Genomic DNA, 26,531 nt, shown 5'->3' with positions numbered 1-26,531 from the left:
TATAGCCAAAGTGGATGGAGTATTCTACTGCAGTTGCTAGGCTCCGCCAAGTTGGTCTACCGAAACGTTCGCACAGATGGTCGATCAAGCAACCGTGGAACTGACGGGCCTATGGCCGTTGGTGGTTGCGGCCGACTTCAACGCTTGGGCTGTCGAGTGGGGAAGTCGCTGTACAAACCAGAGAGGCCAGGTCTTGTTGGAAGCTCTGGCAAAGCTCAACTTAGACTTGGCTAACGTTGGTACAAAATGCACCTACAGTAGAAATAGTGCGGAATCGATAATCGATGTGACGTTCTGCAGCCCGGGACTGATCACGAACTGGAGGGTAGACGACAGCTACACGAATAGCGACCACCAATCGGTCCGCTATGAGGTAGGCGTGCGGAAGCAAGCAGCGAGTAGGGCCAATATTCCATCCTTCTACGGCTGGAAAACATTGCATTTCGATGCAGATGTTTTTGGGCAGGCAATTAGATGGAAGCACGAAGGGGGTGAACCGCTCCCGGGTGTGGACCATCTAAATTCGATACTGTCATGGGCGTGCGACGCCACGATGCCTAGGTCTCGTCCGCCTAGAGAGGGTAGGCCACCGACATACTGGTGGAGCGATACGATAGCAGGCCTACGCAGTGCATGCCTCCGTGCAAGACGGAGATGCAACGCGCACGTTCCGACGAGCAAAGAGCGGAACGCGATGCCGCTTTCAGATCCGCTAAAGCAACGCTTAAGAGCGCAATCAGAGACAGTAAACGAGCCTGTTTCGAACGACTCTGTGCCAGTGCTAATTCGAACCCGTGGGGTGACGCCTACAGGATCGTTATGACCAAGACTAGAGGTGTGCTAGCCCCGGCTGAACAATCACCAGCGATGCTAGAAACGATCATTCAGGGCCTCTTCCCAAGCCACGAACCAAGTCCCTGGCCTCCGGCTGACGAGTCACCACCAACCGTGAGTGACGGCAGCCGTGCAGAGGCAGACGATGCGGTAAGGGTGACAGAAGATGAATTGATCGAGATCGCAAACTTCCTGAAGGTAGGCAAGGCTCTGGGACCAGACGGAATCCCGAACTTGGCCATCAAGACGGCCATCAAAGAAGCCCCTGGGTTGTTCAGGGCGGTCATGCATAAATGCCTTGACGACTGCCTCTTCCCGGACGTGTGGAAGCGCCAGAGGCTGGTGCTGTTGCCGAATGTTGGGAAACCACCAGGTGACCCATCGGCATACAGACCAATCTGCCTGCTGGACACGGCGGGCAAGGTGCTTGAGAGGGTAATCCTCAATAGACTGGTGAAATATACAGAAAGTGAGAACGGTCTATCAAGCAACCAGTTCGGTTTTCGAAAAGGTAGGTCCACGGTGGATGCAATTCTCTCCGTCACCAGAACGGCTGAGGTTGCAATCCAACGCAAGAGGAGGGGCATTCGTTACTGCGCGATCGTCACGCTTGACGTGAAGAACGCGTTTAACAGTGCCAGCTGGGACTCCATAGCCTTAGCGCTACAGAGTCTCAGAGTGCCGACGCCGCTGTACAAGATTCTGGGCAACTACTTTCAGAATCGAGTGCTAGTGTATAACACAAACGAGGGTCAGAAAAGCGTTCCGGTTACCGCAGGTGTACCGCAAGGTTCCATCCTGGGTCCGGTACTGTGGAACGCTATGTATGACGGCGTGTTAAAACTAACACTCCCTCCAGGGGTGGTGATCGTGGGCTTCGCCGATGACATAACTCTTGAGGTCTATGGCGAGTCAATTAGAGAGGTAGAGTTAAAGGCCGCGCTATCAATACGCGTAGTGGAAGACTGGATGCACTCCAGGAAACTGGAGCTAGCGCACCATAAGACTGAAGTTATTGTTGTAAATAACAGAAAGTCTGAGCAGGAGGCATCGATTAGTGCCGATACATGCACTATCGCCTCAAAACGCTCGTTGAAGCTTCTGGGGGTTATGATCGACGACAAGCTCACGTTCGGGAGCCACGTCGAGTATACCTGCAAGAAAGCTTCCATGGCTGTGGCAGCGCTATCTCGCATGATGGCAAACAGCTCGGCGGTTCGTAGCAGCAGGCGCAAAGTCCTTGCTAGCGTGACCACGTCCATACTCAGGTATGGAGGACCAGTGTGGTCCAAGGTATTGAGTACCTCGTGCCATCGCGGCAAACTCGAGAGTACGTACAGGCTAATGTGCCTAAGGGTGTCGCGTGCGCATACCGAACAGTGTCGTACGAGGCGGTTCGCGTCCTGGCTGGCATGATGCCCATCAGCATCATCGTCAAAGAGGATGTAGAGTGCTTCGACCAACGCGACACGAGGGGTATTCGCAACACCATACGGTCATCCTCAATGGCCAGGTGGCAGCGGGAGTGGTCCAACACTACAAAAGGTAGATGGACACACCGACTCATTCCAGAGTTAGCAGGCTGGATTAATAGGCGCCATGAGAAGTAACCTTCCATCTGACACAGATCCTGTCAGGCCATGGCTGCTTTAGGCAGTACCTGCATAGGTTCGGGTACGCCGAGTCCCCTATGTGCCCCGCTTGTACGGGTGCGGAAGAAAGCGCAGAGCATGTGTTCTTCACATGTCCGCGCTTCGAGCGGGTACGGTACGAAATAAGTGGGATGGACACCACGCCAGAGAATAAAGTGCGTAGGATGTGCGAAAATAGGGAAATCTGGGATGCGGTCATCACGGCAGCATCATAGATCGTTAGTATTTTGCAGGGCTCCAATCGACGGGAAACCATCGACGTGCCCCAGTTAGTTAACGGTTAACTAACTGGCCTGTATAGGCTGCTCTGCTACCCATAGAGGTAAGTGCGAAAAGCACGACGGGCCCTCTCCCTGAAGTAATGCCTAACGGCGGTCCCGGGGAGACCAAGGGCTTTAGCTGTTCAGCTTAGGTTGCTCAGCATGGGTAAAAGCAGACCCCCTGAATTTAAGCATAATAATAAGGGGAGGAAAAGAAACTAACAAGGATTCCCCGAGTAGCTGCGAGCGAAACGGGTGGAGCGTAGAGGCGATACCCGGTGCGGTGTCTGCCTGGTTCCGTGTACTGGAAATTTTGTCATCTGCCATAATCATAATCAGTCCCGATTCAAGTTCAACTTGAACGTGGCTTTTACTCCCATAGAGGGTGATAGGCCCGTGGAACGGCGCTGATGTTGGAAAATTTTTCCATGGAGTCGTGTTGCTCGATGGTGCAGCACCAAGTGGGAGGTCAACTCCTAAAGCTAAATATCACCAAAAGACTGATATCGAACAAGTACCGTGAGGGAAAGTTGAAAAGCACTCTGAATAGAGAGTCAAAAAGTACGTGAAACTGCCTAGGGCTCAAGCCCGTTGAATTCGATTATCCGAGGCGGAGATATTCACCTGTGGCTGGGCCGGGCCCACCCGGTTCGCCCCGGGGCATTTATCTCCTACCACAAGAGGACATTGCGATCCATTACAAACAGCTTGTAGCCCCCGTGGCAGCAAATCGGGTCCGACAGGTTGCCCCTAGTTGCTGGTTGTTAGTTCCACCGTAGCGACGTTCAGTTCTGAAGGCCTACGTCGCGAGCCGGAGCCTAACGCACGTGGTGTGCAGTCAGACACGTGATGGACCCTACGCGTGACACCGTCCTGTATGCCTTCTTGCATACTCCAATAACACCGTCCTGCATGCTTTCATGCATACACACTCCGGTTTTTGGTTATGGCGGACTGTCGATCGGCAATGAGCAAATCGAGGTACCTTCGGGACCCGTCTTGAAACACGGACCAAGAAGTCTATCTTGCGCGCAAGCCAATGGTGAGCCGCGTGCCCCTCCCGGGTGCGCTGGTGTTTTTATGAACAACCAAAGGCGTAAAAAACATAACTCACTCGTTGTGCGGGATTACGGACGAGACTACCTGCTCGTCCCTCCATCCCCGGGTGTTATAAACGGCATGCAGTTGGCGGGAGACACGTGTTCGCGCGCGCCTTCCCGCCACCGTGCCATAACATACCGCGAGTGTGCAGGATGTGACCCGAAAGATGGTGAACTATGCCTGATCAGGTTGAAGTCAGGGGAAACCCTGATGGAAGACCGAAGCAGTTCTGACGTGCAAATCTATTGTCAGAATTGGGCATAAGGGCGAAAGACCAATCGAACCATCTAGTAGCTGGTTCCCTCCGAAGTTCCCCTCAGGATAGCTGGAGCACGCAACGTTTCGGATCCTATTCTTATCTGGTAAAGCGAATGATTAGAGGCCCAAGGTTCGAAATGATCTTAACCTATTCTCAAACTATAAATGGGTACGTACGATAACATTCTTGGTTGATGTTGTTGCGCGAACACGACGAGCGCACTTCTAGCGGACGCGTCCACTCAGTTGACGTAAAAGATATCGGTGTGCTTAGTGGGCCAAGTTTTGGTAAGCAGAACTGGTGCTGTTGGATGAACCAAACGTAATGTTACGGCGCCTAAACAAACGACGCATCATAGATACCATGAAAGGTGTTGATTGCTACAGACAGCATGACGGTGGACATGGAAGTTGTCTTCCGCTAAGGAGTGTGTAACAACTCATCTGCCGAAGCAATTAGCCCTTAAAATGGACGGCGTTTAAGTCGTTTGCCTATACATTACCGCTGACATACAAGCGGTGCCGGTGGGCGCTCGCTCGTCCCCGTCACTTTGAGACGTCAGTGAGTAGGAGGGCCTGGTGGTGCGCGTCGAAGGCCACTAGCACAGATCTTGGTGGTAGTAGCAAATATTCGAATGAGATCTTGGATGACTGAAGTGGAGGAGGGTTTCGTGTTAACAGAAGTTGAACACGAGTAAGCCAATCCTAAGCTCTATGGGAAACCTGATATATATTAGGCATTTAATCAAATATACACATGCGGTGAAGCAACATCCACTAGTATATATTGAGCGGGCGAAAGGGAACCCGGTTACAATTCCGGGGCCTGCTGAGTATACGTTTGCATTGGCGAGCACACCGGGAACGGTAGCGCCTTTGAAATCATGGCAACATGAATCCTTTCCTTCGAGACGCCAACTGTTAAACAGGAAGAGTTTTCTTTCCTGTTTAACAGTCATACTAGCCATGGAAGTCTTTCATAGAGAGATATGGTTGGACAGGCTGGTAGAGCATGGCATCAAGTTGCTGTGTCGATATTCCCTTCTTGGACCTTGAAAATCGAAGACTGGAGCACGCAAACTCTCAACAGATTGTACCGAATCCGCAGCAGGTCTCCAAAGTTTAGAGTCTCTAGTCGATAGATTAATGTAGGTAAGGGAAGTCGGCAAATTAGATCCGTAACTTCGGGATAAGGATTGGCTCTGAAGACTGGGGTGGCTGGGCACTCCCGGCCGTCCAGGTGTGGCCGTGTGCACTCATGTATGCGTGCCCGCTATGGTTCCCGGCTTGGGCTGCAGTCATCAATAAACAGTCAATTCGGAACTGGCACGGCTGAGGGAATCTGACTGTCTAATTAAAACATAGCATTGTGAAGGCCTTCGCAGGTGTTGACACAATGTGATTTCTGCCCAGTGCTCTGAATGTCAACGTGAAGAAATTCAAGCAAGCGCTGGTAAACGGCGGGTGTAACTATGACTCTCTTAAGGTAGCCAAATGCCTCGTCATCTAATTAGTGACGCGCATGAATGGATTAACGAGATTCCCTCTGTCCCTATCTACTATCTAGCGAAGCCACAGCCAAGGGAACGGGCTTGGAAACACTAGCGTGGAAAGAAGACCCTGTTGAGCTTGACTCTAGTCTGGCATTGTAAGGTGATATAAGAGGTGCAGAATAGGTGGGAGCCGAGGTAAAATATTATCTCTCCGGCGTCAATGAGATACCACTACTCTAACGGTTGTCTTACTTACATGATTAGGTGGAACAAGTGCTGGGGCTATTACTACCGGTCGGCATAAGGTTTCCTGTTCAACGTTCAGTCATGTCGTCATTTCTGGCTATAATGTAGAAGACGGAGCCTGCCGAGCCTCGCCGTTCCATGTCCTAGCGGGAGATTCGAAACGGGCTCGGCATCTGGCGTGCGTGGCTTTGTTGCTGGGTATGGCGGTGTGTCGGTTCCCGGTAGTAGAACCCTGCTCATGAGCTGTAAGGCCGCAGCTCAACTTTCATACAGTACGCCAATGTCTGTAAGACATCTGAATACTCCAAGTCATGGACAGTGCCAGGTGCAGAGTTTGACTGGGGCGATACATCTCCAAAACAATAACGGAGGTGTCCAAAGGTCAGCTCAGTGTGGACAGAAACCACATGCTGAGCATAAGGACAAATGCTGGCTTGATCTCGATGTTCAGTACATATTGAGACAGCGAAAGCTAGGCCTCACGATCCTTTTGGTTTAAAAAGTTTTAAGCAAGAGGTGTCAGAAAAGTTACCACAGGGATAACTGGCTGCCAAGCGTTCATAGCGACGTGGCTTTTTGATCCTTCGATGTCGGGTCTTCCTATCATTGTGAAGCAAAATTCACAAAGCGTAGGATTGTTCACCCTTTCAAGGGAACGCGAGGTGGGCTTAGACCGTCGTGAGACAGGTTAGTTTTACCCTACTGGTGTATGCGTAGCCGCTGTCTTAACAGAACTCCTGTGCAGTACGAGAGGAACCACAGGTGCGAACCAATGGCACAATACTAGTTCGACCGGACAATGGTATAACGCTACGTTCGTTGGATTATGCCTGAACGCCTCTCCTCCTATAGGTGGTCGTTGATCATGTGGCCTAGAAACCTACAAGATCTGCTAGTGTGATTACCACGTTGGCATCTTATTGCTGCTCTCATCAGACAGAGCCCTTGCGCGGCGCCATACGACTAGTGTCTGAGATACTGGAACGTCGGTGGCGCTGCTAAGCATCAATATATGATTTCGATACCTGAGACCCCCTACAAACGATAGGTTTACAGGCTGGGAGTTGCGAGTTGCAGAGAGGTGTATGTTTCGATCCTATCAGACTACCCTTGAGTGTTGCAGCTGTGTTTAAATACACACAAACAGCTGCAGCATCGTTTGCCGAAGTCTGTTCAACCGAACCGACTGGCAAACGTGCGAGGGGCTCTCCGGGGAAAACGGCCCCCAGGACGCAACGAAGGCGGTTGTTCGGTGACAGCCATGAAGCTGGCTCGTCGGTCCAGCCGAGCAAAGAACCAGCAAACGGCGAACCGGCAAACGGCGTAGCCACGGATTGGACCACCGTGGTGAATAAGAAGCGGCAGAAGCGGGAACGACGCGCGAAGCGCGGCGACCGCAATTAGACGCCGCAAGGGGCGAGTAGGCGGAGCAAGGGTGACGCCCTCATTTTCAAGACCGATGCGTCTAAGTACGCCGAAGTCTTGAAGGCCATGAGAGGCGAACCCAAGCTCAAAGACCTCGGCACGGACGTCAGGGCAATTCGTCGGTCACGCACCGGCGAGATGATCCTCGAACTCCGCAAAGAGGCGAAGGGCAAGGGCTGTGACTATAAAAAGACGGCCCAGGAAGTGCTAGGCGAGGAGGTTCAAATCCGAGCCCTCACTCCTGAAGTGACTCTCCAGCTTAAAAACCTGGACGAGATCACCGAAGGGTGTGACATAGCACAAGCCTTCGAACGTGAGTGTGGAGTGGTAGTGACCGCAGAGGCAGTTCGTCTCCGCAGGGGCCCGACCGGCACCCAGGTTGCTACCATAAAGCTTCCACTAGCGGAGGGTAACAAGGCCCTGAAGGAGGCCATGTTGAAGGTGGGTTGGTCGGTCTGCCCTCTGGGCACCTTCCAACAGCCTGACGTTTGCTTCAGGTGCTTTGAGCGGGGGCATAAATCCTGGTCGTGCAAAGGGCCCGACAGATCCAATTTATGCCGCCGCTGCGGTGGCGCAGGCCACAAGGCACGGGACTGCGGTGCACCTCCCAAGTGTCTGGTATGCACCGGTAAACGGGACGCCAAACACGCCATGAGAGGCCCCAAGTGTCCGGCTGCACGACCGGCTACTAAGCCGCAGGCCTGAGGGTGATACAGTTAAACCTGAACCACTGCTATGCGGCGCAGCAGTTGCTACACCAAGCGGCTGCTGAGTCGTTGTCGGACGTGGCCATCGTCTCGGACCCATACCGTATCCCAACCGGAAACGGTAACTGGGTATCGGACAAGTCTGGGAAGACGGCCATTTGCACGACAGGCAGGTCCCCGGTTCAGGAGATTGTGTCGACCTCCAGAGAGGGGTACGTTATTGCCAAAGTGGATGGAGTATTCTATTGCAGTTGCTATGCTCCGCCAAGTTGGTCTACCGAAACGTTCGCGCAGATGGTCGATCAAGCAACCGTGGAACTGACGGGCCTATGGCCGTTGGTGGTTGCGGGTGACTTCCACGCTTGGGCTGTCGAGTGGGGGAGTCGCTGTACAAACCAGAGAGGCCAGGTCTTGTTGGAAGCTTTGGCAAAGCTCAACTTAGACGTGGCTAACGTTGGTACAAAATGCACCTACAGTAGAAACGGTGCCGAATCGATCATCGATGTGACGTTCTGCAGCCCGGGACTGATCACGAACTGGAGGGTAGACGACAGCTACACGAATAGCGATCACCAATCGATCCGCTATGAGGTAGGCGTGCGGAAGTAAGCAGCGAGTAGGGCCAATATTCCATCCTTCTACGGCTGGAAAACATTGCATTTCGATGCAGATGTTTTTGGGCAGGCAATAAGATGGAAGCACGAAGGGGGTGAACTGCTCCCGGATGTGGACCATCTAAATTCGATGCTGTCATGGGCGTGCGACGCCACGATGCCTAGGTCTCGTCCGCCTAGAGAGGGTAGGCCACCGACATACTGGTGGAGCGATACGATAGCAGGCCTGCGCAATGCATGCCTCCGTGCAAGACGGAGGATACAGCGCGCACGTTCCGACGAGCAAAGAGCGGAACGCGGTGTCGCATTCAGATCCGCTAAGGCAACGCTTAAGAGCGCAATCAGAGCCAGCAAACGAGCCTGTTTCGAACGACTCTGCGCCAGTGCCAATTCGAACCCGTGGGGTGACGCCTACAGGATCGTTATGACCAAGACTAGAGGTGCGCTAGCCCCGCCCGAACAATCACCAGCGATGCTAGAAGCGATCATTCAGGGCCTCTTCCCAAGCCACGAACCAAGTCCCTGGCCTCCGGCTGACGAGTCACCACCTACCGTAAGTGACGGCAGCCGTGCAGAGGCTGACTATGCGGTAAGGATGACGGAAGATGAATTGATCGAGATCGCAAACTCCCTGAAGGTAGGCAAGGCTCCGGGACCAGACGGAATCCCGAACTTGGCCATCAAGACGGCCATCAAAGAAGCCCCTGGGTTGTTCAGGGCGGTCATGCAGAAATGCCTTGACGACTGCCTCTTCCCGGACGTGTGGAAGCGCCAAAGGCTGGTGCTGTTGCCGAATGTTGGGAAACCACCAGGTGACCCATCGGCATACAGACCAATCTGCCTGCTGGACACGGCGGGCAAGGTGCTTGAGAGGGTAATCCTCAATAGACTGGTGAAATATACAGAAAGTGAGAACGGTCTATCAAGCAACCAGTTCGGTTTTCGAAAAGGTAGGTCCACGGTGGATGCAATTCTCTCCGTCACCAGAACGGCTGAGGTTGCAATCCAACGCAAGAGGAGGGGCATTCGTTACTGCGCGATCGTCACGCTTGACGTGAAGAACGCGTTTAACAGTGCCAGCTGGGACTCCATAGCCTTAGCGCTACAGAGTCTCAGAGTGCCGACGCCGCTGTACAAGATTCTGGGCAACTACTTTCAGAATCGAGTGCTAGTGTATAACACAAACGAGGGTCAGAAAAGCGTTCCGGTTACCGCAGGTGTACCGCAAGGTTCCATCCTGGGTCCGGTACTGTGGAACGCTATGTATGACGGCGTGTTAAAACTAACACTCCCTCCAGGGGTGGTGATCGTGGGCTTCGCCGATGACATAACTCTTGAGGTCTATGGCGAGTCTATTAGAGAGGTAGAGTGTGGTTATTACCCAGTTAGACTGTGGATGATGATTTACCCCAACTTAGGGACTTGTTTCTGAATGAGGACTTTACGCCATCAAGTACTGGTTACGAATGTATGAGTTTATTTCAATATCACTAAATCGAACTTAATGCTAGTCAAAATACATAATTGGAAAATAGAGAGACGAGAGTGTCTCTCAAGAAAGAGAGAGAATTGGAGGTACCTGGTAACAGGCATGTGTACTTGAATTTTATGACGGTTGTCAACCCGTCGTGAAATATGGAAATGCTGTAATTTGAGTACGGTCGAGGCTGAGCCTGTGAACTTGCATCGTTGGTGGTTCTAACATAGGCAATTGAACCCAAGCGTTATTGCTCACGCTGCGAGACCTCAACGATAGAATTGAAGGTTGCTATGCCACATCTGTTTGCAATATGCAACTCAAATATTTCATACTACATCTTCCCCTTTTATGAAAAATGATGAGCGTAGGGAAATCATTTTTAAATCATAAAATGTTACCAAATACCTTCAAATTTTAAATCTAGTTATATAATAATGGTTTGATACCGTTTTCAATGTTACGTTATAGTTTAATTATTCGGTTCTTATGTACTGTTTTTTGTTCGTTTGTGATACAATTTTTTATTGTTATATTTGGGTGATTAATTGATATTACCTCGTGTGGGCCATTGTATACCATATCTAGTTTTCTATTATTTTCAGATTTTAGTAGTATTTTTTCTCCGATTGAGATATCTGTAGGTTTTGCTGTTGCTGATTGTTTTGTAATTCTTTTTTGTTTGGATTTTATTAATAATTCTCTAGCCTTACTTGCTGCGTATTGTAGTCTGTAATTAAGTTCTGTATAATAACTATCGTAATTATATATTGGATCTATTTTCTCGGGATTTGCTAATCTTTGAGGATAATTTGCCAAATTTCCAAAGACCAATTCATATGGTGTGTAATTATGCTCAGTGTTGGGAGTAGTATTATAGCAGAAAGTATAGTATTTAATCCAAGAATCCCAATCATCTTGTTGCTCACTAATAAATTGTCGTAAATATTCATTAAGGCATCGATGATTGCGTTCTAAGCCACCTATTGTTTGCGGGTGGTAGGCTGTAGAAAAATTGTGATTAATTGAAAGTAATAGACATATATTTTGAAACAGTTCGTTCTTGTATTCCGTTCCTAAATCTGTTTTTATCAAAATTGGGCATCCGAATATAAGTATAAAATGATCTACGAATGCTTTCGCAAGAGTTTGTGCTTGCTTATCGGGTATAGGTACGGCAATAACGTACTTTGTGAGATCACATTGTAACGTCAAGGCGTATCTATTCCCATTTATGGTTTTTGTCATAGGACCTATTGTATCAATAGATACAAGGTTGAATGCTTTACTGGGAGTAGTTGTTTCAATAAATTTTTCTCTCGTATGTATCGTGTGTTTATTTCTTTTACAATCAATGCAGTTTTTAACGAACTGGTTGATAGTTTTTCGCATGTTTTTCCAGTAATATGTCGTTCGTAGTTTATTTAATAATCTTGTGGTTCCAACATGTCCACCTAGAGGAGACGTGTGACTTTCAAGAATTATTTTGTCGATGTCAGTTTTGTTTGTTATAATTTGTGCTGGTGTGTAGACTACTAGGTCTACTTCATTTAGTGATTTATTATATAGCGCTTTAAAATTTTCAGAGTTGATTTTCGAAAAAATAACACTGTTTCTTGCAATTGCTAATCTTTTTATATTTAAATGTGTGGCCATCACATTAATTATGTCAATTATTTCTTTGACATCTTGTATTTCCTTGCACTTATTTTCAGAAAGTTGCGCTTGAGCAAGATTCTTTTTCATTTTTTTATCATATATATCCATTGTCAAAGTTGGTGTGGTTTCATTTATTTTCAAAACTAGTTTCGGGAGATTAAAAGCGTCAATATTATTCACCGAGTCGTATGCCCTAGGGTGATCAGTCTCAGGGTTTCGAATTTCAGTGTCGTTATTGGCTTTACTTCTTGTCATAGACCTTGTCTGTATTGGTAAAACAGAGATAGATTTTAGTTCATCTGAGTCAACAATTACACGTGAAAGTGCGTCGGCGCCGATATTTAGCTTTCCTTCGACGTGTTCAATGCTGAAATCAAACTCTTCCAAATCCACTCGAATTCTAGTCAATCTAGAGGAAGGATTTTTCATCGTAAAAAGGTATACCAATGGGCGGTGATCAGTTTTTACTGTAAACCGTCTTCCATACAGGTATGGTCGAAAATAGGTGATTGCCCAGTGGATTGCAATCAACTCCTGTTCTATGGTGGACTTATTGCGTTCACCCTTAGTAAAGGATTTACTTGCAAATGCCACTGGCAAGTAAATGTCGTCATATTGTTGAGTAAGCACTGCGCCACAAGCTATTTGGGATGCATCCGTGCTTAAAATAAAAGGTTTTCTGAAGTCAGGAAATTTCAAAATTTGTGGAGAAATTAATTTGTGTTTTAAAATTTCAAAAGAATTTCCACAATCTTCTGACCATTCAAATTTTGCATTTTTTCTTAATAAATTGTTTAGAGGATGTACTATTTCTGCAAAATAGGGTATAAAACGCCTATAATAATTACAAAAGGCGACGAATCTTCTTACGTCGTCTGCGTTCTGAGGAACTGGGAAGTCTTTGATTGCTGAAAATTTAGATTTATCGGGTTGTATCCCCTCATTGGAAATATGGTGACCAAGATAGGTCACATCAGAGCAAAAGAAGTTACACTTCGCTGGGTTTAGCTTCAGATTTCGTTGGCGAAGTTTATCGAAAACAAGCTTTAAATTTTGTAAGTGATGTGTAACGGAACATCCAATGACAATTATGTCATCGATGTATAAAAACGCACAGTCTGCAGGGAGACCACTCAATGCTATGGTCATCATCCTTTGGAAACTGTTAGGAGATATATTCAGACCAAATGGAAGTCTTTTAAACTCGTAATGGCCTGAATCAGTGGAGAAGGCTGTATATTTCTTCGAATTATCATCAATTTCTATTTGATGAAATCCGGACATCAAATCTAGAGTAGAGAAATATTTAGCTCTACCTAGTTGATCTAAAATATCATCGATTCTAGGGAGAGGAAATTTATCCCCTAGAATCTTTTTATTCAATTGTCTGAAATCTACGACAAGACGCCATTTTTTGTCATTTGTCGCAGACTTCTTGGGAACAACTAGAATGGGTGAGTTGTAAGGGGATAACGATGGTTGTATGATATCTTCCTTCAACATTTTGTCAACTTGGATTTTAATTTCTTCCCGATGAACTTCAGGAAGTCTATAATTTTTAATGTAAACAGGCGAGTTGTCAATGAGCTCGATTCCCTGTTTATAAAAATTGTTACTCGTTAAGTTATAAGTCTTCAGGGCGAATATATCGTCATACCCCTTACATAATTCAATGACTTTTGAATTTAGTTCTCGCGGTGTTTGATCCAGTTGTAATTCCGAGATCAATTGTTCTTGTCGTTTTTCTACATTTTCATTATGCTTATTGAAAGTATAAACGTCGTAGTTCTCGATATCGGTCAAATGATTTTGAAAATTTCTGCTAATAGCTACCATTTTGTCGGTAGTATTTAAGAATTTTAAAATTGAATTTTTTGAATTTACTAAAGAGTTTGCGACGAATACTCCTGGTTTAATTTCGTTAGATTTTACTAAATATGTACTAGTCGTGCTTCCAATATTGACCTGTCTAAACACTTCGCAACGAGGTGGGATAAAAATGTTGCCCTCGATGCTGTCATGAATGGGAAATTCAAAGTTTTCAGATTTATTTCTACCTGTCAGAATCCAGGTATCATAATCAATAGTACAATGGTACTTGCATAAAAAGTCTCTACCGAGTATTCCGTCGGTAGGGATCGGTAAAGGATGGTCAACTAGATGAAATTTATGACCAATTTTATTTTGATTTTGTAAAGTAATGTAGGTAAGTGCGGTACCTAAAGTAGGTACTGCATAGTCATTTATTCCTGAAACAGAACATTGGTCATTGGTGTCAACAAATGTTGCTGGATTAATTCTGTTTGTTTTGAAAATAGATATTTCAGCACCAGAATCCACTAGTAAAGTGCATTCTGAGTCGAGAAAATCTAGCTTCAGGACCACAAAATTACTACAGGTTGAATTAATTGCAAAGAATTGTTTCGTTGGTTTTACTGGCGCTGCACTATTTGGGCTAGACGCACAGGTTGATTTTGTTGCTGTATTTGTTGGTTCGGAAGTATTCCCCCAATTTGTTGTTGCTGTTGGGGGATCTGGACGTTTCCCTGGTTCTGATTTGCGTAATAAATTTGCTGTCCAGCTCCCTGATTTCGATAGTAGGATTGCTGGTTACCTCTACCACGCCAATTATTGTTGTTACCAGTTCTGTAACCGTTATTATTGTACTGATTAAAATTGCGGTTATTGTTATAGCGTCCACTATTATTATATGTGTTTCTACCTCGAGGACCATATCCTCGTCCGCTCTGACCACGTTGGTATCTGTGTCTTCCATGACCTCTCTGTGTTGCATGGAAAATATGTTTTTGTTGCAATGACTCTGAAGAGTCATTTTCTTGCAGTTTTTGAACTGCATCATTGATTTTTTCAAAGTTTCCTGCTTTCAGGATTAACTTTGTATCTTGGTTTTTTATACCATTTATTAATGTTTCCACTCCTCGTTTCGTAGCCATCTTTTCGGCTGTGTCTGGAGGGATTCCTTCAGTGAGGTAGGTAGATCTCAGATCGTTTGTTAATTTTTCAACCGCGTCGCAAAATTGTTCGGAGGTTGAATTCTGTTTTGTTATTTTTAGTTTGGCCAGAATTGCATCTGATGTTGCTTTTGAGGCACATCGAAGTTTTATAGCGTTGAGTATTTGTTGGAGTTCATTTAGTTCTCCAATCGCTTGTCGCGCTACACCGGTAAGCCTCGTTTTAATAAAACGGACCACTGTGTTTTGCGCTGTTACTTTTTGTGCAGCTGTTGCGGCCTCAAACTCTGCCTCGACGGTGTCAGCAAATAATGTGACCGCGTCGATAAATGCATTTAATTGCGCTGGTGAACCGTCATAGGTATTAACCAATGCGGTGCCCAGTTTTATATCTACTGACGGCATTATTATTATTTTTCTGCTAGCTCTACTCACTTTTATGCAAAATAGAACTGCCAACACTATTGATTTAAATGAATGGCTATTTTTCGCAAAAGGTAATTTTGCCTCAATTAGATCTTTAATTTCAAGAAAAGTTTGTCTGGATGATTTTATATAGAAGTTTAAAGTGTCCGGAAGAGTTACACTTTCGATTTTAATTAGCGTTTTTTCTATATTTTTAAAAAGTTCCCTAGAATATGTTATTTTTTTCAGCAATGTATCTTTTTTAAAATTCCTATAGGGGGCTTTTTTTAGATTATTAAGTATTCGAGTTAGTTCTCTTATTCCGTTTTGAACTCTTATGTTATCAACTTCAAAATCCATCTAATTAAAAAAAATCTCCATTTACGGTAACTTACGATTTGAAATCGTCATCTGCATGTCGTCGTTGGAAATCGCCGCTCGCTGGTAACCGTTCCTACGGGTTCGTTGTGCTCTGCTGCTGTCGCTCGCTCTGCTGTCGATCGTGTTGTTCCTCGCTGTTCCGTTTTTTGTTGTATTATGTGTTTGCTTTTTTCTTCACATTTTTTTTTGCACTGTTCCCTAACATGAAAGTCACTTAAAAGTCAGATTTACCATTGATTGTTCAAATCACTAGAAGAGCTTCATACGTGATTGATTGAAGCCATGCTTTTGGCTGCTTTCAAAGCCTGCTTTTTTGTGTGCTCCCTGAAGAGCTTATACACCATAACGGCAAACTGCACTATTAACAAAGCCAGGATTATGTTGAGTTTTGTATCGTGGCTGCTATGTAGTTCTTCGTGTACTTGTAATTGATTCAGTACTTGCACTTGAGGGTCTCCGTTAATTTCGGTGTCTTTTGACTTGGAGTTGCCCATTTTATCTTGCACAGTTGATAACTTAACTGGTTTTTACACAGGCACTAGCACTATTGGTAAATTCAATTTACCACTCAGATCAAATCAATTGAGTTACTGCAATAATTACAGGTCTCTTGTTCCGAGTTACGGTCAGCCATGTGGTTATTACCCAGTTAGACTGTGGATGATGATTAACCCCAACTTAGGGACTTGTTTCTGAATGAGGACTTTACGCCATCAAGTACTGGTTACGAATGCATGAGTTTATTTCAATATCACTAAATCGAACTTAATGCTAGTCAAAATACATAATTGGAAAATAGAGAGACGAGAGTGTCTCTCAAGAAAGAGAGAGAATTGGAGGTACCTGGTAACAGGCATGTGTACTTGAATTTTATGACGGTTGTCAACCCGTCGTGAAATATGGAAATGCTGTAATTTGAGTACGGTCGAGGCTGAGCCTGTGAACTTGCATCGTTGGTGGTTCTAACATAGGCAATTGAACCCAAGCGTTATTGCTCACGCTGCGAGACCTCAACGATAGAATTGAAGGTTGCTATGCCACATCTGTTTGCAATATGCAACTCAAATATTTCATACTACAAGAGTTAAAGGCCGCGCTATCAATACGCGTAGTGGAAGACTGGATGCACTCCAGGAAACTGGAGCTAGCGCACCATAAGACTGAAGTTATTGTTGTAAATAACAGAAAGTCTGAGCAGGTGGCATCGATTAGTGCCGATACATGCACTATCGCCTCAAAACGCTCGTTGAAGCTTCTGGGGGTTATGATCGACGACAAGCTCACGTTCGGGAGCCACGTCGAGTATACCTGCAAGAAAGCTTCCATGGCTGTGGCAGCGCTATCTCGCATGATGGCAAACAGCTCGGCGGTTCGTAGCAGCAGGCGCAAAGTCCTTGCTAGCGTGACCACGTCCATACTCAGGTATGGAGGACCAGTGTGGTCCAAGGTATTGAGTACCTCGTGCCATCGCGGCAAACTCGAGAGTACGTACAGGCTAATGTGCCTAAGGGTGTCGCGTGCGCATACCGAACAGTGTCGTACAAGGCGGTTCGCGTCCTGGCTGGCATGATGCCCATCAGCATCATCGTCAAAGAGGATGTAGAGTGCTTCGACCAACGCGACACGAGGGGTATTCGCAACACCATACGGTCATCCTCAATGGCCAGGTGGCAGCGGGAGTGGTCCAACACTACAAAAGGTAGATGGACACACCGACTCATTCCAGAGTTAGCAGGCTGGATTAATAGGCGTCATGAGAAGTAACCTTCCATCTGACACAGATCCTGTCAGGCCATGGCTGCTTTAGGCAGTACCTGCATAGGTTCGGGTACGCCGAGTCCCCTATGTGCCCCGCTTGTACGGGTGCGGAAGAAAGCGCAGAGCATGTGTTCTTCACATGTCCGCGCTTCGAGCGGGTACGGTACGAAATGCTGGCAATAAGTGGGATGGACACCACGCCAGAGAATATAGTGCATAGGATGTGCGAAAATAGGGAAATCTGGGATGCGGTCATCACGGCAGCATCACAGATCGTTAGTATTTTGCAGGGCACCAATCGACGGGAAACCATCAACGTGCCCCAGTTAGTTAACGGTTAACTAACTGGCCTGTATAGGCTGCTCTGCTACCCATAGAGGTAAGTGCGAAAAGCACGACGGGCCCTCTCCCTGAAGTAATGCCTAACGGCGGTCCCGGGGAGACAAAGGGCTTTAGCTGTTCAGCTTAGGTTGCTTAGCATGGGTAAAAGCAGACATTAAAATAAAAAAAAAAAACTACCCTTGGCAGAGGGTGGCAGAGGTGCATGCCACCACGGGTCGGCGCGTGGCGACCGCCGAGGTCACGTTATATGAGGGCGACCGCTGACAGTACCTAACAGCCCCGGACCAGCAGCGGGAGATTGCCTAGGGGCGGTGAGAGTCGGACACTGGGCCGTCGAACTCTCGTAAATGCCACAATTACCCAGAAGCATCTCTGACGGAGCGAGTAGTGCCGCTCCCATCAACCAAATGCACTCCCTCGTCCATTGGGGCCGACACCAGTAAGGTCCCAATTATGGCAACTGGCAGCGAACGAAACGGATTCGAGTCGGATACGATAAGGAACCATGACCAAGGGCTGGCACCTGCATCGAGCTCTCTTAGTAAAGTCGCGTGACAGCGGCTTGAAACGGCGAGATGGTACCCGGTGCAGGGGTCTCCGTCCCGTAAAACCTGGCAGGCCTTCCAGTACGTTCCGCGTCCATTGCTTGGTGGGAATCAGGCAGAGAAGGATCAGATGGGGGGGAACTAGTCCTAGGACAAGATTCCCCTTTCCTGACTTACGCGGGCGGGGGCGTCATAGTGCTCATAAGGTACTATGGCGACCCCCCTTACCCATGGCCTCACTGCTTCGGCATAGATTACCATGGGACCATACAAGCGACTTCTCATCTATGGACAAGGATAGCGGCTGGAAGGGGGACCCAATTAACAAAAATGAGCTCGAAGAACCAAAAAGAGACGGGTGCGGAGGGGTTACCAAATCCCTTTGCACGAGGTGGCATCCAGCGGTCTCCGCAGAAGAAGGCGGAGACGGATGCGGCGAAGTCTGGAGTGGGGAAACCGGCGAATCCGTCGGTGTCCACACCAGACATCTCGGTAGACGGTCTCTTGCTAGTCAAGGCCGTCGAAAGGTGCATGGACACGCGGCCAAGAGTGGCAGCGCTGTCTGAACAATTCGATGCCATAATCGAGTTCTCGGCGAACAGGCGAAACATCGCTGGCGACCTGAAGCAGAGCCTCCTCCTGCTTCGGAGCACCATTGATGAAGCCAGAAAGGAGCACGAAGAACTCGTAGCTCGGGTGAAGGCGGCCGAGAAAGCGGCCAGGAACGGGAGGGCGACTGCATCTAAAGAGGTGCAGACAGACGCCCCCTCGTTCGCGTCGGTCTGCTCCACGGGGCAGGTCGCTAAGCGAACGAGGCAGTCCCCGGGGGAAACGGCCCCCGGGAACACCAAGAAACGATTGGTCGTGCTACTCCCACGGGAACACACGCCAACCGGTTCAAGGTCCACCGCGGAAAAGGCACAGGTGGAGGCTATGGGCAACCCTTGGACTACCGTAGAGGGTAGGAAGCGTCGGGAAGGTGCGACGCGACATGATGGCGGAGCGGCCAGAGGACCAAAAAAGGTCAAAAAGGCGCGGAGTAGGGGTGATGCCCTCATACTCAAGATGGATGGGTCGAAGTACTCAGAAGTCTTGAAGAAGATGAGGGGGGAAACCCAGCTCAAGGATCTGGGGGCGGATGGGCGGAGTAACCGCCGATCTCGCACTGGCGAGATGATACTTGAGCTCCGGAAGGACGCCAAGAACAAGGGGGCTACCTACAAAACGGTAGCTGAAAAGGTCCTAGGGAAGGAGGTGCAAGTGCGGGCACTCACCTCAGAAGTGACTCTCCAGCTTAAAAACCTGGACGAAATCACTGAGGGGTGCGACATTGCACAAGCCCTAAAAGCGAAGTGCGGGGTGGAGGTGGCTAAGGAGTCAATCCGCCTCCGCAAAGGTCCGGCGGGGACCCAGGTAGCTACCTTCCGACTACCGTCGGTGGACGCTAACCTGGCCCTGAAATAGGGCAAGTTGAAGGTCGGCTGGTCTGTATGTCCTCTGGGCATACTACAGCAACCAGACATTTGCTTCCGGTGCTTCGAGGGCGGACATAAGTCCTGGACCTGCAAGGGACCCGATACGAGCCAGCTGTGCAGGCGATGTGGAGGTGCAGGCCATAAAGCAAAGGAATGTGGGGAGTCTCCCAAGTGCATGGTATGTTCCGGGAAACGGGACGCTAAACACTTTATGGGAGGCCCCAGGTGCCCAGCCGGTAAGCCGGCTGCGAAACCACGGGCGTAAGGGTGACGCAACTGAACCTGAACCATTGCTTCGCGGCTCAGCAGCTGCTACACCAAGCAGCCACTGAGTCGTTGTCGGACATCGCCGTCATATCGGATCCATACCGCATCCCTCCCGGAAACGGTAACTGGGTTGCGGATAAGTCCAGATTGGCGGCCATATGTACGACGAGCAAGTTCCCGGTTCAGGAGGTTGTCTCAACCTCAGAAGAAGGGTACGTAGTTGCTAAGGTGAACGGAGTGTTCTACTGCAGTTGCTATGCTCCGCCACGTTGGTCTACCGAAAGGTTCACCCAGATGGTCGACCTCCTATCCATGGAGCTAACGGGCCTAACGCCGTTGGTGGTGGCGGGCGACTTCAACGCTTGGGCTGTTGAGTGGGGAAGTTGCTTCACGAACCAGAGGGGCCAGATCCTGTTGAAGGCTTTTGCAAAGCTCAACCTAGATCTGGCCAACGTTGGGAACAAAAGTACATTTAGCAGAAATGGTGCGGAGTCGATCATCGACGTGACGTTCTCCAGCCCAGGACTGATCAAGAACTGGAGGGTAGACGATGGCTACACTAATAGCGACCACCAGGCGGTCTGTTTTAGTGTAGACAACAACGAGAGGCGGCAAGCGACGGGTAGAGCCAACACTCCGACCGTTCGCGGGTGGAAGACATCGCACTTTGATGCCGAGGTATTCGAAGAGGCAATGAGAAGGGAGCGCGAGGGGGGCAGTTGGCTCCGCCCGACTGCTGACCAACTAGTTGCTATGCTATCGCGGGCGTGCGACGCCACCATGCCTAGGACTCGCCAACCTAGGAATGGAAAGCCACCGGTTTACTGGTGGGCGGACGCGATAGCCGACCTTCGCAGTGCGTGCCTCCGTGCAAGACGGAGGATGCAGCGTGCGCGAGATCGATGCTAAAGAGTGCGATAAAGGCCAGCAAGAGGGCCTGCTTCGATAGGCTATGTGCGAGTGCCAATACAAATCCGTGGGGTGACGCCTACAGGATCGTAATGGCCAAGACTAAAGGCGCGCTGGCGCCTGCAGAGCGATCACCAGCGATGCTGGAGCGTATCATCGAGGGACTCTTTCCACGCCACGAGCCAAGTCCTTGGCCTCCGGCGGTCGAGTCTCACGTCCGACGTTCCAGTATCTGAGACATAGACCAGAGATGGTCGGCCAACCTGCCGAGCATCCAATCCGTGAGCGACGACAGCCGTGTCGAGGCAGGGGAGGAGGCAAGGGTAACGAATGAGGAACTCATCGTGATCGCCAAATCCCTAAAGGTGAGCGAGGTACCGGGACCGGATGGTATCCCTAACCTGGCGATCAGGCTGGCGATAAAAACGGCCCCCGGGCTGTTCAGGGCAGTCATGCAGAGGTGCCTGGATGACTGTCTCTTTTCGGACAGGTGGAAGCGGCAGAGACTGGTCTTATTGCCGAAGGCTGGGAAACCGCCAGGGGACCCATCGGCATATAGGCCTATCTGCCTGCTGGACACCACGGGCAAGGTGCTTGAGAGGATCATCCTCAACAGACTGGTGAGGTACACGGAGGGTGTACACGGTCTGGCAAGTAACCAGTTCGGCTTCCGGAAGGGCAGGTCCACGCTGGACGCAATCTCTTCCGTCATCAAGACGGCGGAGGTAGCAATCCAGCGCAAGAGAAGGGGAATACGCTACTGCGCAATCGTCACGCTCGGCGTGAAGAATGCGTTCAATAGTGCCAGTTGGGACTCCATAGCGCTCGCGCTCAGGAGCATCCATGTACCGGTGTCGCTGTACAAGATTCTGGAAAATTATTTCCAGAATCGAATACTTGTTTACGACACGGAGGAGGGTCAGAAGTGCGTCCCAATTACCGCAGGAGTTCCGCAAGGCTCTATCCTGGGCCCGGTGTTGTGGAATGTCATGTATGACGGAGTGTTGAAACTCAAGTTCCCTGTAGGGGTTGTGATCGTCGGCTTTGCAGACGACATAACGCTGGAGGTTTACGGCGAGTCTATCGAGGAGGTCGAGTTGACGGCCGCGCACTGTATACGCAAGGTCGAGGACTGGATGCGCTCCAGGAAACTGGACCAATGTGCCTGAGAGTTGCGAGTGCGTATCGTACGGTGTCATACGATGCAATCTGTGTCTTGTCCGGCATGATGCCTATCTGCATCGCCATCAAGGAGGACAGAGAGTGTTTCGACCAACGTGACACAAGGGGCATACGAGGTACCAGAAGGTCATTCTCGATGCTCCGCCGGCAGCGGGAATGGTCCAACTCCACAAAGGGCAGATGGACGCACCGACTCATACCGGAGATATCCGGCTGGGTCGGGAGACGACATGGTGAAGTGAACTTCCACCTGACACAAATCCTGTCAGGCCATGGTTGTTTCAGGCAATATCTGCACAGGTTCGGACACGCGGTGTCCCCCATGTGTCCCGAGTGCGTGGAGGAGGAGGAGACTGCTGAGCATGTCTTCTTCGTATGCCCCCGTTTCGTAAGAGCGAGGAGCAACATGATGGCTGTGAGCGGGCCTGGCACTACTCCGGACAATCTAGTCCGGAGGATGTGTGACGACCCGGACATCTGGAACGCGGTCTGTGCGGCCGCCTCTCAGATTGTTCTGGAGCTGCAACGTGTGTGGCGGGTCAACCACCAACACGCCAGTGGTAGCTAATTACCAGTCTCCAGGTAGTTAGCTAGGAGGTTACAAGAGTAAAGAGGGTGCATCTCGCACAAAAGCCACTCCCCGACGTAATACTTAACCGTCGTTCCGGGAAGACCAGGGCTGGAGACTGGAGGGGTTTTAGTGGGTCGGGACAGGGATCAGTAGGTGCCTGGGCGAGTGTAACTACCCCAGAATCTCTCCCCTAGTCTCATCCCCACACCCTGAGTTCTCTTCTCAGGTGTCTGTTTGCAGATTTCCCCGCCACCTTTGAAAAAAAAAAAAGACTACCCTTGCTTTTGGCCGAGCTGCAAGCCATCACGGGTCGACGCCTGGCGATCGTCGAGGCCATGCACGCGCTGTGTGACCACCGATGGGTGTGTGATAATATCGATTAGTCCCGGACCGGCAGCGGGAGCTTGCCTAGGGAGTGGTGGGGTTTCGGGCATTGGGCAGTCGATTCCCCGTAGAAGCCATGGCCACCCGTAAGCAGCTTCGACGGAGCGAGTAGTGCCGCTCCCATCACCCAAATGCACTTACCTGCCTATTGGGGCTGATACCAGTAAGGTCCCAATTATGGTGTACTGGTCGCTGTGTTTTTAGGTTCTTGAGAAGGAATACGATTTTATACCACGACGTTGGGCTGGCACCTGCACCGAGCTTCCTTAGTAAAGTCGTGTGACAACGGCTTGAAACGGCGAGGTGGCATACGGCTGCAGGGGTCTCCGTCCCGTAAAACCTGGCAGGCCTTCCAGTACGTTCCGCGGTCATTGCCTGATGGGAATCAGGCAGGAGTGGGATCAGATGCCCTTTCCTGACTTACGCCGGTCGGGAGGCGTCATAGTTGCTCATGAGGGGCTATGACGACCTTCACTAGCCATGACCTCACTGCTCCGGCATAGGCCACCATGGACCATATAGGCGACCACTCCACCATGACCAAGAATAGCGGCTGGAAGGGGGACCCTTTTTTTTTTTTTTGTTCATCTATAATTTATTTGACACGGCACAAATACAATTTAATGTTTAACGGCGCCAATTATATCTGGTAGCTTACTTTCTAAAGTATCTTAATAACTAAAAGCAAATTTTTTATCCTCGCTGCCGACTACGAGCTGAAACTAAATCTAACTTAAAGCTATAATATTTTGCATTAAAAGCACTGGTTTACTGTATGATGGTTTTCATTGCCATAGGTAAGCACATGTTTCGCTGCTGGGCCAAGATATTACGGATTGGCATATTGGGCTGTCTCCCTCGGGCCTTGAGAGTATCGTGCGGGTCTGATTGCTGTTTCCGGATCCGGGGTCTTAACGTGTTCTTGTCGTTAGGCTGGATGCAGGCGGAAGGGGGTGGGACTAAACTGGGGCGTGGATGGATTTCAGGAAAACGTATATAAGGAACATGTAGGATAGGTCACGGCTCGCCAAGACATCACGAACAGGAACAGCCGGCTGCCTACCTTCGGCCTGCAGGGAAGCTATTAATTTAGACCTGGCGTCACGGTGTAAGGGCACGACCAAGCAACGTGCTCTATGTCGTGATAACCTTCACCACAGGCACAGATACCACTTTCCCCGAGCCCAACACGACGGAGATGCGCGTTAAATCTATAGTGATTGGACATAAGCCGGGACATCACGCAAATGAAATCCCGACCTACATCCAACCCCTTGAACCACGGGTTCGTCGACACCTTGGGGATTATGGAATGTAACCACCTTCCCAGTTCCCCTCTGGTCCAAGCATTTTGCCAACTGATGATCGTATTCTGACGTACAAATGAGAAAAATTCATTGAAGGCAATTGGTCTTTCATAAATTCCACCGTTTGTTGCGCCCACCTTAGCCAAAGAGTCCGCTTTCTCATTGCCCGGTATCGAGCAGTGAGAAGGGACCCACGCTAAGGTAATCTGATACGATTTTTCGGATAAAGCACTCAGATGTTCCCGTTTTTTCCCCAGGAAATACGGAGAGTGCTTAACATCTTTCATCGATCGGAGAGCCTCAATGGAACTGAGACTGTCCGTAAAGATGAAATAATGGTCCGTGGGCATTTTTTCGATAATCCCTAGGGTGTACTGAATTGCAGCCAATTCTGCGACGTAAACAGAAGCAGGATTATCAAGCTTATGGGAGACGGTTAAATTGTTATTGAAAATACCGAAGCCAGTGGACCCATCAAGATGTGATCCGTCAGTGTAGAACATATTGTCGCAGTTGATGTTTCGATATTTATTGGAAAAAATTTTGGGAATCTGCTGCACGCGTAAATGATCCGGGATTCCACGAGTTTCTTCTATCATGGATGTATCGAAAAACACAGTAGAATCAGAAGTATTTGATAAGTCGACACGATTTGGAATATTCGAAGAAGGGCTAATATTATGGGACATGTGATTGAAATACAATGTCATAAAACGGGTTTGAGAATTAAGTTCGATTATCCTTTCAAAATTTCCAATCACAGGACGGTTCAAGACCTCACATTTGATAAGAATGCGAGATGACAGGCTCCAAAAGCGGGTTTTCAATGGTAGTACTCCAGCTAAGACCTCCAAACTCATCGTATGGGTCGACTGCATGCAACCCAAGGCGATACGCAAACAACGATATTGTATTCGCTCCAGTTTGATCAAATGTATGTTTGCTGCGGAGCGGAAGCAGAAACACCCGTACTCAATGACAGACAATATCGTTGTTTGGTAAAGCCTTATAAGGTCTCCTGGATAGGCTCCCCACCATTGTCCGGTTATTGTACGAAGAAAATTCACTCTTTGTTGACATTTTTTAATCAGATACCTAACGTGACAACCCCAGGTGCCTTTAGAGTCGAACCAAACACCAAGATATTTGTGTACCAAAACCTGAGAAATCGTTTTACCTATAAATTGTGTTTGAAGCTGAGCAGGTTCATGCTTCCTAGAAAAAACTACTATCTCAGTCTTCTCCGGAGAGAATTCGATACCTAGCTGTAAAGCCCAAGCAGACAAATTGTCCAAGGTATCTTGCAATGGTCCTTGCAAATCGGCAGCTTTGGCTCCTGTAACAGAGATTACACTGTCGTCTGCAAGTTGTCTTATCGTGCATGAATTTGCCAGACATTCGTCGATGTCATTTACATAAAAGTTGTAAAGAAGGGGGCTTAAACATGAGCCCTGGGGAAGACCCATGTAGCTAATGCGAAAAGTTGCCAAATCGCCGTGCGTAAAATGCATGTGTTTTTCGGACAGCAAATTGTGCAAAAAATTGTTCAAAATTGGAGAAAATCCTTGTCGGTGAAGTTTACCCGAAAGAATGTCAATAGAAACGGAATCAAAAGCCCCCTTAATGTCCAAGAACGCAGACGCCATTTGTTCTTTGCGAGCATACGCCAGCTGAATATCTGTTGAAAGCAACGCAAGACAATCATTCGTCCCTTTGGCACGGCGGAAGCCAAATTGAGTATCTGATAGTAGACCATTTGATTCGACCCAGTGGTCTAAACGACGGAGTATCATTTTTTCCATCAATTTCCGGATACAGGATAGCATTGCAATCGGCCTATAAGAGTTGTGATCAGAAGCTGGTTTCCCTGGTTTTTGGATGGCGATCACCTTCACTTGCCTCCAATCCTGCGGTACAATGTTTTGCTCCAGGAACTTATTGAACAAGTTCAACAAGCGCCTCTTGGCATTGCCGGGTAGATTTTTCAACAAGTTGAATTTGATTCTATCTAACCCAGGTGCGTTATTGTTACAGGACAGGAGGGCAACTGAAAATTCTGCCATCGTAAAAGGTGATTCTATCGCGTCGTGACCCGGAGACGTATCGCGAACAAAGTTTTGCACAGGAACAGAGTCCGGACATACTTTCCTGGCAAAATCAAATATCCACCGACTTGAAGACTCCTCGCTTTCGTTTCGAGGTCATACGGAATGTCAATTGGTCGCATGCGAGTTGAACCGTTAGTAATTGAAATAAGAATAGGCAGATGGTCGCTACCGTGAGGATCGAGGATTACCTTCCATGTGC

At 48.6% G+C, this 26,531-nt stretch overlaps 1 protein-coding gene and 1 pseudogene across 1 annotated transcript in view; both read left to right on the top strand.

Annotated features, from left to right (window-relative positions):
• The window catches only part of LOC129718434 (integrator complex subunit 7-like), a 1,119,499-nt gene that overhangs the window by 929,744 nt on the left and 163,224 nt on the right, over window positions 1–26,531 (top strand). The window lies entirely within an intron of this gene.
• Window positions 2,901–6,973, top strand: LOC129719303 (large subunit ribosomal RNA; annotated as a pseudogene).

This window comes from Wyeomyia smithii, chromosome 1 (assembly GCF_029784165.1).
Source record: "Wyeomyia smithii strain HCP4-BCI-WySm-NY-G18 chromosome 1, ASM2978416v1, whole genome shotgun sequence".
Taxonomy (NCBI): Eukaryota; Metazoa; Arthropoda; class Insecta; order Diptera; family Culicidae; genus Wyeomyia; species Wyeomyia smithii.
The sequence above is the reverse complement of the archived record's forward strand: the minus strand, read 5'-3'. Positions and strand labels throughout refer to the sequence as shown.